We start from the raw sequence: 16898 nt of genomic DNA on the forward strand, positions 1-16898 counted from the left end.
TGGGATGCAGAGGGACAAATCTGACACTAAAAGCGGGAACATTCCGCGCTCAAATCAGGGAAAGTTTTCCACAAACACCGACATTCACCTGGAATGTTCTCTCCAAACGGCCGGGAGCAGGGGGCGGGGCCGTGCTCCTATTGGCCAAGCGGCCACCCTGGCCGTGCTCCTATTGGTGGAGTGGCGGGGCAGGTAGTGCTCCTATTGGCCGAGCGATGAGGCAGGCTGTGCTCCTATTGGCCGAGCGGTGAGGCAGGCTGTATTCCTATTGGCCGAGCGGTGGGACAGGCGCTGCTCCTATTGGTGGAGCGGCGGGGCAGGCGCTGCTCCTATTGGTGGAGCGGCGGGGCAGGCGCTGCTCCTATTGGTGGAGCGGCGGGGCAGGCGCTGCTCCTATTGGTGGAGCGGCGGGGCAGGCGCTGCTCCTATTGGTGGAGCGGCGGGGCAGGCGCTGCTCCTATTGGTGGAGCGGCGGGGCAGGCGCTGCTCCTATTGGTGGAGCGGCGGGGCAGGCGCTGCTCCTATTGGTGGAGCGGCGGGGCAGGCGCTGCTCCTATTGGTGGAGCGGCGGGGCAGGCGCTGCTCCTATTGGTGGAGCGGCGGGGCAGGCGCTGCTCCTATTGGTGGAGCGGCGGGGCAGGCCGTTCCCGCCTCCTGGCGGTTGCTCCGTTCTCGCGCTGCGGGGAAACGGGCCGCGGGGTCCCGGCACCTTCCTGTGGACAGCACCGGCCCGGGGCTCCGGATATTCTGTGCTGGGGACAATGTGGTGAGTACAGGCGGCTGTGAGGGTCCCGGAGCTCATGACCAGGTGGGACCCGAGCAGCCCGCGACTCTGATCCCGAGCCCGGGATACTCGCTTCATCCTCCGGGTGCGATCAGGGCCGGTTTCCCATTCAGTGTGCCACCCTGTGGACACCTGTGCCCACCTGTCACCCTGTTAACATGTGTGCCCACCTGTCACCCTATGGACACCTGTGCCCACCTGTCACCTTTCATCATGCATGTCACCCTGTTAACATGTGTGCCCACCTGTCACCCTATGGACATATGTGTCCATCGGTCACCCTGCCACCCTATGGCCACCTGTGCCCACCTGTCAACACGCGTGCCCACCTGTCACCCTGTCAATACACATGCCCACCTGTCACCTGTCATCATGCATGCCCACCTGTCACCTGTCAACATGCATGCCCACCTGTCACCTGTCAAGATGCGTATCCACCTGTCATCCTGCAGATGGAGTTTAATTTAGACAAATGCGAGGTGATGCATTTTGGCAGATTGAGCCAGGGCAGGACTTACTCAGTTAATGGTAGGGCGTTGGGGAGAGTTACAGAACAAAGAGATCTCGGGGTACAGGTTTATAGCTCCTTGAAAGTGGAGTCACAGGTGGACAGAGTGGTGAAGAAGGCATTCATCAGTCAGAACATTGAATACAGGAATTGAGACGTCTTGTTGAAGTTGTACAAGACATTGGTAAGGCCACACTTGGAATACTGTGTGCAATTCTGGTCACCCTAGAAAGGATATTATTAAACTAGAAAGAGTGCAGAAAAGATTTACTCGGATGCTACTGGGACTTGATGGATTGAGTTATGAGGAGAGGCTGAATAGACTGGGACTTTTTTCTCTGGAGCGTAGGAGGCTGAGGGGTGACCTTATAGAGGTCTATAAAATAATGAGGGGCATAGACAAGGTAGATAGTAAATACCTTTTCCCAAAGGTAGGGGAGTCTAAAACTAGAGGGCATAGGTTTAAGGTGAGAGGGGAGAGATACAAAAGTGTCCAAAGGGGTAATTTTTTCACACAGAGGGTGGTGAGTGTCTGGAACAAGCTGCCAGAGGTAGTAGTAGAGGCGGGTACAATTTTGTCTTTTAAAAAGCATTTAGATAGTTACATGGGTACGATGGGTATAGAGGGATATGGGCCAAATGCGGGTAATTGGGATTAGTTTAGGGGTTTTTAAAAAAGGGCGGCATGGACAAGTTGGGCCGAAGAGCCTGTTTCCATGCTGTAAACCTCTATGACTGTATGACTCTGTAGACATGCGGGCCCATTCAGTGTGATGACCTGTCAATGTGTGCCCCCAATGTGTACGGGCATGCCCAGTCAGTGCGTGCACGGTTGTTGTTTACACGTGCCCTGTCGGTGTGTATGCGCATCCTGTCAGCCTGTCTGTGTGCCCTGTTGGTGTGTGTGCACATGTCTTGTCAGTGTGCATGTCCAGTCTGTTGTGTGTGCGTCCTGTCAGCGTGCCTGCCTGGTCTTGTGCACACCCAGGATCCTACAGTGCAGAAGGAGACCAACTGACCCAACGAGTCTGCACCGACCACAATCCCACCCAGCCCTATCCCCATAACCTCATGCATTTACCCTAGCTAGTCCCCCTGACACTAATGCGCAATTTAGCATGGCCAATCCACCTAACCCATGATTCTTTGGAGTGTGGGAGGAAACCAGAGCACCCGGAGGAAACCCACGCTGACACGGGGAGAATGTCCAGAATCCACACATACAATGACCCAAGCGGGAATCGAACCCAGGTCCCTGGCGCTGTGAGGTCGCAGTGCTAACCCCTGTGCCACCATGTCGCCCCTGGGGGTAAATTATGGGGGGTAAATTTTCTGCATATTTATTTGACTCCAAATTTCAAGTGCTGTTTGTGTCTGAGGCTTTCAGTCGGAAAGCATCACGATTAATAATATTTAGAATTGAAGAAAAAGGTGAGCAGGATTGACCAGAATGCATTATCACTTCAGTGTTCAGTGGAGCAGCTTGCAATATTCAAACAGGCACAAATATAAAAAATTAACTTGTCAGTGACTTGAGGAAGGCCATGTTCATGTGTTGTATCAGTGCACCATTAATAAAGGTCGCTGTCTTCACACTTTGGATGTCACCTCTGTGCTTAACAAATTTTCAGAAGGTTATGCTGGATTCAGGAGTTTAAACTCTGCATAGCAATGCTAAAGTCTGCTGATTATTGGCAGGTATCATCTGCTGTTGAACGTTAGGCTCATTCTTGTCTTTGATTTGATTTATTATTGTCGCACGTATTAACGTACAGTGAAAAATATTGTTTCTTGCGCGCTATACAGACAAAGCATACCGTTCATAGAGAAGGTAACGAGAGAGTGCAGAATGTAGTGTTACAGTCATAGCTAGGATGGAGAGAAAGATCAACTTAATGCAAGGTAAGTCCATTCAAAAGTCTGACAGCAGCAGGGAAGAAGCTGTTCTTGAGTCGGTTGGTACGTGACCTCAGACTTTAGTATCTTTTTCCCATTGGAAGAAGGTGGTAGAGACCGTTTGAATGCTCCCACCTTAGTGTGGCCTGGTTGTCTCTCCAGAGGGAGAGTTCATAAATTGATATGATCCCAGTTGGTGTCATAACTGGACAGGAGGATCCCAGAATGGAACCCTAACTCAAAAGATCTTAACAGTTATTTTTATGTTTTGTTTTATCAAATGTGGAGGAAACTGAGTCACGGACCGCTAATTAGATTTTAATAACATAATAAACCATTTATTAAACAGTAAAAACAATGGATTATGATGCAATATTCTTCTACTCCTCCTTTAGCTTACACTTACAGGTTTAAGGTTAGAACAGGTGACAAAATATATTTGAAGCTACAATCGTCTGGTCAGCACCCTTGGTCAGCATTTGTGGATTTCTCCTCAGAATTACCTCCCGATGATTGTTATATGAGAGTTTCAAACTCCACTCCCAGAAATAGGCTTTTAAATCTTCCCCTGTAGCAAAACTTTCATTTAGCAATCTGCATTCCAGTATCCAGTTTGTGTTTTCCAAAAGACCCGGTTGACCAGAGCTTCCACTCCTTTTAGTAGACTCCATGCCAGGATTTTGAACCAGCTCTTGGTCCCGACACTCTTAATGAGATTCAACCACCTTTTAGGTCTCAGATGATACTTTACAGTTTGTTCACAGACAGTAATAAGACAACTACTAGAATTCATTTCAGAAAGCCTTTTTCTGGTAGTTCTCACTAATCGATCGCTTCTTATCTTTGTCTGGTCTTCTGAAACAGAAGTCTGACCTTCAAAGTCTCTGATCACGTTGTTTCAGGCTTCCTGAAATCTTCTTGTTACAGCTCCCTGGATCTTCCAATGGATCCTTATTAGTATTCCAATGGATCCTTATTAGTATTCACTATGGATCTTTTGACCTTCCATTAATTCCTTACTAATGTTCTACGTGCAACCCTAACTGGCTGTTTGAACCATTATAAGGTTCTAGCTTCAAGCAGACCTGAGAGACCCATCCTATCTCTTTTCTAGTCTCCAACTCAACTAACTAGCTTTTTACTACAGATTCTAAGATAAAGAGAAAATGCTGGAAAATCTCAGCAGGTCTGGCAGCATCTGTAAGGAGAGAAAAGAGCTGACGTTTTGAGTCCAGACGACCCTTTGTCAAAGCTTTACTTTTACCTAAGACAAAGGGACCTGTCTGCTCCTCCCTCCGGTTCCTACACAATTATCGGGTGTCTGCATTCTGAAGCTCTAAAACACGATAGAGCCTCAGCCGGATATTGAGAAAAAACCTCACACAGTCTGAAAACTAATCACAGCTTCCTTGCAAGAGATGAGGAGAAATTTCTTCAGCCAGAGAGTGGTGGGTCTGTGGAATTCATTGCCACAGAGGGCTGTGGAGGCCGAGACGTTGAGCGTCTTCAAGACAGAAATTGATAAATTCTTGATTTCTCGAGGAATTAAGGGCTATGGGGAGAGAGCGGGTAAATGGAGTTGAAATCAACCATGATTGAATGGTGGAGTGGACTCGATGGGCCGAATGGCCTTACTTCCGCTCCTATGTCTTATGGTCTAAGCACAGAAACATTGAATGAAACCTACCTAAGACTATACCTTATTTCTAATGTTTACTTATACATATATAAATTAGTTAAAAGTAACTCTGGTTTCATAGAGTCAAAGAAACCCTACAGTGCAGAAAGAGGCCATTTGGCCCATCGAGTCTGCACCGACCACAATCCCACCCAGGCCCCACCCTCTTATCCTGACATATTTACCCGCTAATCCCTCTAACCTCCGCATCTCAGGACACTGAGGGGTAATTTTTAGGATGGCCAATCAACCTAACCCGCACATCTTTGGACAAATAATAACTCTTTGTTTCCTAACACCTCTCCCTTTGAAAGGAAGAAATCTTCATAATCATGAGGATTTCTTTGCCTTGGAGTTACACCCATATTGCAAACTTAACAGGGCAAATTCTTGTTTGTTTGTTGTTTGAACTTTTTGTGATCCTGTTGTTTCCTCCAGTGCTATTACAAACATGGAAATCACATTTTCTCTTTGAAGTTTCACAATTCGTTCTAATCCTTCAATTTAGAAACATAGAAACATAGAAAAACTACGGCACAAACAGGCCCTTTGGCCCACAAGTTGTGCCGAACACATCCCTACCTTCTAGACCTACCTATAACCCTCCATCCTATTAAGTTCCATGTACTCATCCAGGAGTCTCTTAAAAGACCCTATTGAGTTCGCCTCCACCACCCCTGACGGCAGCCGATTCCACTCACCCACCACCCTCTGTGTGAAAAACTTACCCCTAACATCTCCCCTGTGCCTACCCCCCAGCACCTTAAACCTGTGTCCTCTCGTAGCAGACATTTCCACCCTGGGAAAAAGCCTCTGAGAGTCCACCCGATCTATGCCTCTCAACATCTTATACACCTCTATTAGGTCTCCTCTCATCCTTCGTCTCTCCAAGGAGAAAAGACCGAGCTCCCTCAGCCTATCCTCATAAAGCATGCCACTCAATCCAGGCAACATCCTTGTAAATCTCCTCTGCACCCTTTCAATCTTTTCCACACCCTTCCTATCATGAGGCGACCAGAACTGAGCACAGTACTCCAAGTGGGGTCTGACGAGGGTCTTATATAGCTGCACCATTATCCCTGGACTCCTAAACTCAATCCCTCGATTGATATATATTCCAGCAAAAAACAAGGATTGTAAGAAAAGGGAGAACCAGCCGTGGATAACGAAGGAAATAAAGGAGAGTATTAAAATAAAAACAGCTGCGTACAGAGTGGCCAAAAATAGTGGAGAAACAAGTGATTGGGAAAAATTTAAGAAACAACAAAGAGAGACTAAGAAAGCGATAAAGAAAGGAAGGATAGACTATGAAGCTAGGCTAGCAATTAATATAAAAAATGATAGTAAAAGTTTTTATAAATATATAAAAAGGAATAGAGTGGCTAGAGTGAATGTTGGACCCTTGGAGGACGAGAGGGGGGAGTTAATAGTGGGAAATGAGGATATGGCTGAGTCTTTAAATAAGTTTTTTGTGTCGGTCTTCACGGTGGAGGACACAAATAGTTTGCCAAATATTAACGATAGAGGGTTGGCAGCAGGAGAAATACTTAATACAATTAATGTTACCAGAGAGGCAGTGCGGGGTAGACTAATGGGACTGAAGGTGGACAAGTCCCCGGGTCCGGATGGAATGCATCCCAGGGTATTGAAAGAAATGTCAGAGGTAATAGTGGATGCGTTAGTGATTATTTATCAAAACTCGTTGCATTCTGGGGTAGTGCCGGTTGATTGGAAAACGGCTAATGTTACGCCGCTGTTTAAAAAAGGAAGGAGACAAAAGGCGGGTAACTATAGGCCGGTCAGCTTAACGTCTGTAGTAGGGAAAATGCTGGAATCCATTATTAAAGAGGAGATAGCAGGGCATCTGGATAGAAATGGTTCGATCAATCAGACGCAGCATGGATTCATGAGGGGAAAGTCGTGCTTGACGAACATGTTGGATTTTTATGAAGATGTGACTAGGGCGGTTGATGGAGGAGAACCGGTGGATGCGGTGTTTTTGGATTTCCAAAAGGCGTTTGATAAGGTGCCCCATAAAAGGCTGCTGAAGAAGATTAGGGCACACGGAGTTGGGGGTAGTGTGTTAAAGTGGATTGGGGACTGGCTATCCGACAGGAAGCAAAGAGTCGGAATAAATGGGTGTTTTTCCGGTTGGAGGAAGGTAACTAGTGGCGTGCCGCAGGGATCGGTACTCGGGCCGCAACTGTTTACCATTTATATAGATGATCTGGAGGAGGGGACGGAGTGTAGGGTAACGAAGTTTGCAGACGACACAAAGATAAGTGGAAAAGTGAATCGTGTGGAGGACGGAGAAGATCTGCAGAGAGATTTGGACAGGCTGAGTGAGTGGGCGAGGATATGGCAAATGGAGTATAACGTTGAGAAATGCGAGGTTATACACTTTGGAGGAAATAATAACAAATGGGATTACTATCTCAATGGAAACAAATTAAAACATGCTACCGTGCAAAGGGACCTGGGGGTCCTTGTGCATGAGATGCAAAAGCCCAGTCTGCAGGTACAACAGGTGATCAAGAAGGCAAATGGGATGTTGGCCTATATTGCGAGGGGGATAGAATATAAAAGCAGGGATGTCTTGATGCACCTGTACAGGGCATGGGTGAGGCCGCAGCTGGAATACTGTGTGCAGTATTGGTCCCCTTATATGAGGAAGGATATATTGGCATTGGAGGGAGTGCAGAGAAGGTTCACCAGGTTGATACCGGAGATCAGGGGTTTGGATTATGAGGAGAGGCTGAGGAGATTGGGTTTGTACTCATTGGAGTTTAGAAGGATGAGGGGGGATCTTATGGAGACTTATAAGATAATGCGGGGGCTGGATAGGGTGGAGGCGGAGAGATTCTTTCCACTTAGTAAGGAAGTTAAAACTAGAGGACACAGCCTCAAAATAAAGGGGGGTCGGTTTAAGACAGAGTTGAGGAGGAACTTCTTCTCCCAGAGGGTGGTGAATCTCTGGAATTCTCTGCCCACTGAGGTGGTGGAGGCTACCTCGCTGAATATGTTTAAAGCGCGGATGGATGGATTCCTGATCGGTAAGGGTATTAAGGGTTATGAGGATCAGGCGGGTAAGTGGTACTGATCCACGTCAGATCAGCCATGATCTTATTGAATGGCGGGGCAGGCTCGAGGGGCTAGATGGCCTACTCCTGCTCCTATTTCTTATGTTCTTATAAAGGCCAGCACACCATACGCCTTCTTAACCACCTCCTCCACCTGCGGGACCGATTTCAGAGTCCTATGGAGGTCCTTCTGATCCTCTACTGTACTAAGAGTCTTTCCCTTTATATTGTACTCCTTCATCCCATTTGTCCTACCAAAATGGACCACGATGCATTTATCTGGGTTGAAGTCCATCTGCCACTTCTCCGCCCAGTCTTGCACCCTTTCTATGTCCCTCTGTAACTTCTGACATCCCTCCAGACTATCCACAACCCCACCAACCTTCGTGTCGTCGGCAAACTTACCAACCCATCCCTCCGCTTCCTCATCCAGGTCATTTATGAAAATGACAAACAGCAAGGGTCCCAGAACAGATCCCTGGGGCACACCACTGGTGACCGACCTCCATTTAGAAAAAGACCCATCTGTACCCACTCTCTGCCTCCTTTGGGCAAGCCAGTTCTGGATCCACCGGGCAGCAGCCCCTTGGATCCCATGCCCTCTCACTTTTTCTAGAAGCCTTGCATGGGGGACCTTATCGAACGCCTTGCTAAAATCCATATAAACCACATCTACCGCCTTCCCTTCGTCAATGTGTTTAGTCACATTTTCGATTTGTTTGCACAATTTGCAAACAATGTTTGCACAATTTGTTTGCACAATGTCTGAGCTTTCTCAGTCCAGTTAGTGAATATTGAATCATCTTTGGCAAACTGTTCAGTTGCCTTTCTTCCAACTGTTACATCTTGTGTCGCATCACCAACAGGCATTTTTACATCAGAGTCTTTGGTCACTGACTCAGAAAGATTATTTTGCAATGTCAGCATTTCTGGTGGATCATTCTCAGTTTCCAACTCTGCAGTTACTCCAGTTGTTTTCTGATTGTCCATTACTGACTTGGATACATCAGTAATCTCCCTGCCTGAGGGCTGCTGGGGGTCGGTTAGCTTGGTTGGCTAGACAACTGGTTCATGATGCAGAGCATCAGACGATAACAACACGGGTTCAATTCCCGAACCAGCTGAGGTTGTTCATGAAGGCTTGCCTTCTCAACCTTGCCCCTCGCATGAGCTGTGGTGATCCTCAGGTTAAATCACCACCAATCAGCTCTCTCCTTCAAAGGGCAGAGCAGCCTATGACATTCTGGGACTATGGCGACTTTACCTTTTACCTTTAATAATACTTTGACTAGTTCTTGACTCAACTTTCTCAGTATTCGACAGTGATTGTTTTCACAGGAGCAACTTTCAAATTGTGACACTCCATACCATCCATCCATCTTCCGTTCCTCCATGTTGCTTTGAAGTTCAAAAAATCTCACTTCTTCTCACGAGGAATTGTTAGAATTTTGTCAGTTTTGTTTGATAATTTTTGCATTCAATCAGTTATTCTGATTTACCAGAAGCTCTTTATCTCGTTCCAAGCATTTTGCACAATACTTAATAAACACGTCTAATGCCTGAAGTTCACCAAGATTTTACTGAAAATCAACCTTTGCTAAATTAATTTTTCATGTTTATTCAGTTCCAATCCTCAGGCAAATGTTCCACTTTTCCTGACTGATTCTCAATTGTTCTCATGAGTTCTCTTTTTTTCATTCACAAACTCCTCTTTCATTTGTGAAACTGGATTGTGTGTGTTATTCAGGTTTTCCTTCAGTTGTTTGTTATCTGCAACAAGTGCCTCATTTTTCTCCACAGTAGTTTTTAAAAGTTTGTTAAGATCATCCTGATCAACTGCCTATTGCAATTCAGTGGTCATCATTTGACTGTCTCCGTGAGCAAGATTATTACCTAGGATGAAATCTATTCCTCCAATAGATAGTTTAGGAATAATTCCCACCATAACAATTCCATTTACAAAATTACTTAAATTCATTTTACACGAGGAAACAGGTTCATCCCTTCCATTAATATCTCTTACTAGTACTTTTTCCATCATAAAACTTCCTGGGATATACATTGTATCATCAATGATTTATTTGCTCCTGTATGTCCCAAAATTTTGATTTGACTACTTATTTTGTTAGACGAGTAAGGGAAAACGTTGCCCTTTGAAACAAAACATTCAGAACCTCCAAAAGTCTGACTTTCTCCACCTGTACTCGGGTAATTCCCTGAACTATCTGATGCAAACTCCTCACTAGCTCTATTTTACAATCTATTTTGTAAAAATAATTTACAAATTTCTTCGGGCCATTTCATCTGTTTGGCTGTTTTATGAAAAGCACAAAAAATGTCTCGACATCCCTTGCATTGAATTTCCGGAGAGCTTGTTGTGATTATATGCCTTTGAGAAATGTATTTGAGTCCTGCATCATGTGCAGGATTGTTTTTTCTCTGCAGTCTGTTCTAACTGGTGCTACAGGGTCTATAAGCAGTGTCCTCTATTGTTACTGCAGCAGTATAATTGCTAGAATGTTTGTTTTAATCTGGACTAATGCTGTTCTGTTATTTTTAGTGTTCCCCTGGGATTTTGCAGAGTAGGGCTTGACTGAGTTGATTGACAGAAAATATCAGGTTACTCGGTAGAGCTAGGCTTACACAGAGTAAAAGCACAGCTTAGATGATGCTTTTGAATTGAGAGAGAGCAACACCATTTTTTCCCTTCTCTGAAGTCTGGAGATTGGGAGCCACCAGAGACTATTTGATTTGATTTGATTTATTATTGTCACATGTATTGAGATACAGTGAAAAATATTGTTTCTTGCATGCTATACAGACAAAAACATACCGTTCATGGAGTACATAGGGGAGAAGGAAAGGAGAGAGTGCAGAACATAGTGTTGCAGTTACAGATAGGATGAAGAGAAAGATCAGCTTAATATATAATAGGTCCATTCAAAAGTCTGATGGCAGCAGGGAAGAAGCTGTTCTTGAGTCGGTTGGTGCGTGTTCTCAGACTTTTGTATCTTTTTCCTGATGGAAGAAGGTGGAAGAGAGCATGTCCGGGGTGCGTGGGGTCCTTAATTATGCTGGCTGCTTAGCAGAGGAGTCAATGGTTGGGAGGCTAGTTTGCGTGATGGACTGGGCTACATTCACAACCCTTTGTAGTTTCTTGCAGTCTTGGTCAGAGCAGCAGCCATATCAAGCTGTGATACAACCAGAAAGAATGCTTTCTATGATGCATCTGTAAAAGTTGGTGAAAGTCGTAGCTGATATGCTGAATTTTGTTAGCCCTCTGAGAAAGTAGAGGCACTGGTGGGCTTTCTTAACTAGCATTCTTATGAAGGAATCAAGACATGTTGTTGATGATGTGAACACCTAGAAACCTGAAGCTCTTGATTATTTCCACTTCACTACCATTGATGTAGATAGGGGAATGTCCTCCACTACGTTTTTGAGGTCGATGGCTATCTCCTTTGTTTTACAGACATTGAGATTATTGTCATCACACCATTTTTCTGCATTCTCTGTCTCTTTCCTGTACTCCGTCTCGTCATTGTTTGAGATCAGACCCACTATGGTGGTGCCATATCCATTACGCAAATCAGCCTCCCATCCATTCACTCTGTCTACACTTCCCACTGTCACGGCAAAGCAGCCAGCATATTTAAGGACCCCATGCACCCCGGACATCTCTCTTCCACCTTCTTCCTTCGGGAAAAAGATACAAAAGTCTGAGGTCACGTACCAACCGATTCAAGAACAGCTTCTTCCCTGCTGCTGTCAGACTTTTGAATGGACCTATCTCGCATTAAGTTGATCTTTCTCTACACCCTAGCTATGACTGTAACACTACATTCTGCACTCTCTCGTTTCCTTCTCTATGAATGGTATGTTTTGTCTGTGTAGCACGCAAGAAACAATACTTTTCACTGTATGTTAATACATGTGACAATAATAAATCAAATCAAAATCAAACCATCAGCAAATTTGAAAATGGGGTTGGAGAGGAATTTGGCCACACAATCATAGGTTTATAAGGGGTATAACAAGGGGCTGAGGGTGCAGCCTTGCGGGGCATTGGTGTTGAGGATAATCGTGGAGGAGATGTCATTACCTATCCTTACTGATTGTGAGCTGTGGGTTAGGAAATCCCTTCATCCCAGGAATCAACAGAGCGAACCCTCTGTTGTACCTGTTAATTCTCAGATACTTTCGACCAGTTTGCTTACTCCAAGGTTTTACCCCGGTGCCCTTATTTGCAAGATGGACAAAGGACAAACACAAGTAAAGGTTCAACAAGTTTATTAATAATAACACTATTAACCCTTAAATTACCCACATAAAACAAGAGGATACCCCAGATTCAAGTATACTACCCGCAAAGATGGTTTGGTTAAACTGCAGGCTCAATTCACTGAGTCCCTCTGGTCCGTTGTCACGAAGGTGAGTCTCGATGGCAGCTTCTTCCTTCCTTCCTTCTCTGGTCAGTCTTCCAAATGGCCAAGGTCGTCTCCTTCATCGAGTCTTCACTGCTGGTGTGTCTGAAAATGTGTCCCTTTATCCCCCTGCCTGCTTGCCTTTCCAGAATCTTCTCTGGCTTCCGGCCAATGAGGTCCCAGGAAGGGGTTTCAGTACCCAGTGGGTTTCTTGATGTCTGCCTGACAGGACACCAGGGTCCGCCCCCCAGATGTCCATCTCCATGCTGTTGCTTACATGTAACTGCAGGAACCTTCGGTGACAGAAAGTCTGGCCCGATCTGGGCTTCTAACAATAGGCCGGTGCATTTCAATGAGGTGCAATGATCTCCTGCTAAGTATCAGTAGATTGTAACGACCTTTGATGGGTGGTTGATGGGTCAGGTCCAGGCATGTTTGTGTATTTGTACAATTGGCCTGCCTGAGGTTTGACTGTGTTTGATTTTAATATGCCCAATTCTTTAATTTAGGATATCCAATTTTATCAGCCTTAAAACTAGGCCCTGTTTATATCACCACACTTCTGAGGCAGCATAGTAGCACAGTGGTTAGCACTGCTACCTCACAGTGCCAGCGGCCCAGGTTCGATTCCTGGCTTGGGTGACTGTCTGTGGTATGGCTCCTGCTCTGACCAAGACCGCAAGAAACTACAAAGGGTTGTGAATGTAACCCAGTCCATCGCACAAACCAGCCACCCATCCATTGACTCCGTCTACACTTCCCACTGCCTCGGAAAGGCAGCCAGTATAATCAACGATCCCATGCACCCTGGACATTCTCTTTTCCATCGTCTTCCGCTGGAGTCTGTACATTCTCCCCATGTCTGTGTGGGTTTCCTCCGGGTGCTCCAGTTTCCTCTCACAGCCCAAAAGACGTGCTGGTTAGGTGCATTGGCCATGCTAAATTCTCCCTCAGTGTACCCGAACAAAATTGTGCACAGTGCTCCATGTGTAATCTCGCCAATGCCGTGTACAGCTGTAACAAGACTTTCCCACTTTTCCATTCTATTCCCCTTGCAATAAACACCAACATTCCATTTGCCCTCTGAATCACTGCTGTACCTGCAAGGTATTGTTCAAGGTATTTGGTTCATGTACAAGGACACCCAGATCTCTCTGTCCTGTCTGCAGTCTCTATTTAAATAGAATTCGGCTTTTCTATTCTTACCTTCTTAATAATGGATTGTCACATCTTGCCAATGACAGACATTAGACTAACTGACCTCAAGTTTCCTGCTTTCTATCTCCCTCCTTTGTTGAATAGTTTTGTTGCATTTGCGAGATGGAACAGAAGGTGTGAGCATATGGGAGGAAAGGGATTTTGGGAGGCTGTGTATCTGGTTATATCAGAGGATTTGGACATCCACAGTGATGATGATAGAACTTGTCATTTTCAGTATTGTGCCTGGAACAGTAAAGGAGAGGGAAGTTATTATAATTTCTGACTGTGAGAAGCAGAGGGCAGTGTATTTGATCAAAGCCTGCATTCAGAAAGTGGCAGATGCAATGCTCTGGAGAGATGATGGAGTTTATTGAGATCTTTGAAACTGCAATGTTCCTGCTGGTTTTAGTGTTTGCTAATGTACCGGGTAAGCATCGATTAATGGGATTGTTCTCCAGGTCAATCCTATGGTGTACGTTGATAATTTGTCCTGGACATTACTGCAATGTCGCAATGAACTGAGTGCCTAAGGGTTGACAGATAGATTTAAAAACCTGAGTAAATACTGATGGGTGCAGGAAGCTTGTGCATAATGAATATATATCTGGTGTGGGAGCAGGGGAAGGGCGTAGCTGGGTGTGATTATTGAGGATTGACTAAATGCTATGTGAGCTGCTTAGATTGTGCATGCATTTAAACGATGTTGGTACAGATTATTTTAATTTTGTTTAGGTCAATGTTGGGGCACAATGAAATACTGAGAGTATCTTTGTTCAGCGTTCCGTCAGAAGAGTACTGAAATGCAAAGAATGCGACAAAGATAAAGCTTATGCTCTCTGTTTGGAATGGGCACTCTTCGAGCTGAGCTTGTTTTTAGAGAAGAGAAGATTGCGATGGGAGGTGATATGGATCTGTTAAAGCTCTGTGAAGAGTGGATAATGTAATGCGAGCAGGGATTACACTCAGGGCATGGGTGCAACGTTAACCAGCCTGAACCGAGATTGCAAACTGCCATTCTTCCCTGATGAACAGGTAAGGTAAACCTTTTGAAACATCCTTCCAATTAAAGAGCTGAGTGAACCCCTTTATACCTGCAAAGCCCGTTCTTACAGGTAGCTAATTAACTAGCGTTGGACACTTGATGTTTTTGTGGTTGGAATCTTGCTTGTGCAATCAGTGAAACGAGACTGGACAGGCTTTCATGACATCGTTACTGATGTTGGACTGAGATCCATGACTTTCATTCCAGGGTCGGGAGAACCCTGTTAACAATTTTATACAATGGATTTTTGTCTCCTTCAGAAGTCAAAACCAGTGACCATAATTCCATTAGTTTTAAGATAGCTATAGAGAATGATAGGTCTGGCCCAAAAGTTAAAATTCTAAATCGGGGTAACGCCAATTTTGATGGTATCAGGCAGGAACTTTCAACAGTTAATTGGAGGAGTCTGTGGGAAGGCAAAAGGACGTCTGGTAAGTGGGAGGCTTTCAAAAGTGTGTTAACCAGGGTTCAGGGTAAACACATTCCTCTTAAAGTGAAGGGCATGGCTGGTAGAAGTAGGGAACCCTGGATGACTCGGGATATTGAGGCCCTGGTCAAGTAGAACAAGGAGGCTCATGACATGCATAGGCAGCTGGGATCAAGTGGATCCCTTGAAGAGTATAGGGGGTGTAGGAGTAGAGTTAAGAGAAAAATCAGGAGGGCAAAAAGGGGACACGAGATTGTTTTGGCAGATAAGGCAAAGGAGAATCCAAAGAGCTTCTACAAATACATAAAAAGCAAAAGAGTAACCACGGAGAGAGTAGGACCTCTTAAGGATCAACAAGGTCATCTGTGTGCAGATCAACAAGAGATGGCTGAGATCCTAAATGAATATTTCTCATCAGTACTTACTGTTGAGAAAAGCATGGATGTAAGAGAACTTGGGAAATAAATAGTGATGTCTTGAGGAGTGTACATATTACAGAGAAGGAGGTGCTGGAAGTCTTAAAGCGCAGAAAGGTAGCTAAATCCCGGTACCTGATGAAGTGTATCCCAGGACGTTGTGTGAGGCTAGGAAGGAAATTGCGGGTCCCCTAACAGAGATATTTGAATCATCGATAGTCACAGGTGAGGTGCCTGAAGATTGGAGGGTAGTAAATGTTGAGCCTTTGTTTAAAAAGGGCTTCAGGGAAAAGCCTGGGAACTACAGGCTGGTGAGCCTCACATCTGTAGTGGGTAAGTTGTTAGAAGGTATTTTGAGAGACAGGATCTACAGGTGTTTAGAGACGGAAGGACTGATTAGGGACAGTCAGCATGGCTTTGTGAGTGGAAAATCATGTCTCACAAATTTAATTGAGGTTTTTGAAGGGGTAACCAAGAAGGTAGACGAGGGCAGTGCAGTTGATGCTGTCTACATGGACTTTAGCAAGGCCTTTGACAAGGTACCGCATAGTAGGTTGTTGGATAAGGTTATATCTCATGGGATCCAGGGTGAGGTATCTAAATGGATATAAAATTGGCTTGATGACAGAAGGCAGAGGGTGGTTGTAGACGGTTGTTTTTCAAACTGGAGGCCTGTGACCAGCGGTGTGCCTCAGGGATCAGTGCTGGGTCCACTGTTATTTGTCATTTATATTAATGATTTCGATGAGAATATAGGAGGCATGGTTAGTAAGTTTGCAAATGACACAAGATTGGTGGCATGGAGGATAATGAAGAAAGTTATCTCCGATTGCAACAGGATCTTGATCAATTGGGCCAGTGGGCTGACGAATGGCAGATGGAGTTCAATTTAGATAAATGTGAGGTGATGCATTTTGGTAGATTGAACCAGGGCAGGACTTACTCAGTAAATGGTAGGGCGTTGGGGAGAGTTATAGAACAAAGAGATCTCGGGGTACAGGTTTATAGCTCCTTGAAAGTGGAGTCACAGGTGGACAGAGTGGTGAAGAAGGCATTCAGCATGCTTGGTTTCATCGGTCAGAACATTGAATACAGGAATTGAGACGTCTTGTTGAAGTTGTACAAGACATTGCTAAGGCCACACTTGGAATACTGTGTGCAGTTCTGGTCACTCTATTATAGAAAGGATATTAAAGATTTACTGGGATGCTACCAGGACTTGATGGTTTGAGTTATAAGGAGAGGCTGGATAGACTGGGACTTTTTTCTCTGGAGCACAGAAAGCTGAGGGGTGATCTTATCGAGGTCTATAAAATAATGAGGGGCATAGATCAGCTAGATAGCCAATATCTTTTCCCAAAGGTAAGGGAGTGTAAAACTAGAGGCATAGGTTTAAGGTGAGAAGGAAGAGATACAAAAGTGTCCAGCGGGGCAATTTTTTCA

General features: G+C 45.1%; 1 protein-coding gene across 9 annotated transcripts in view; it reads left to right on the forward strand.

Annotated features, from left to right (window-relative positions):
• The first annotated feature begins 622 nt into the window (after nucleotides 1-622).
• The window catches only part of cbfa2t3 (CBFA2/RUNX1 partner transcriptional co-repressor 3), a 198972-nt gene continuing 182696 nt past the window's right edge, over nucleotides 623-16898 (forward strand). For 7 of the 9 annotated variants that reach the window (XM_078210468.1, XM_078210474.1, XM_078210472.1 and 4 more), the window contains exons 1-2: nucleotides 629-766; nucleotides 14303-14602. The gene's annotated coding sequence lies outside the window, so the exon portion shown is untranslated. Of the gene's footprint in view, nucleotides 767-14302; nucleotides 14603-16898 lie in introns of all 9 variants that reach the window. The other 2 variants (XM_078210476.1, XM_078210480.1) reach the window with 2 other exon arrangements.

The sequence above is a fragment of the Mustelus asterias genome, chromosome 4 (genome assembly GCF_964213995.1).
Source record: "Mustelus asterias chromosome 4, sMusAst1.hap1.1, whole genome shotgun sequence".
Taxonomy (NCBI): Eukaryota; Metazoa; Chordata; class Chondrichthyes; order Carcharhiniformes; family Triakidae; genus Mustelus; species Mustelus asterias.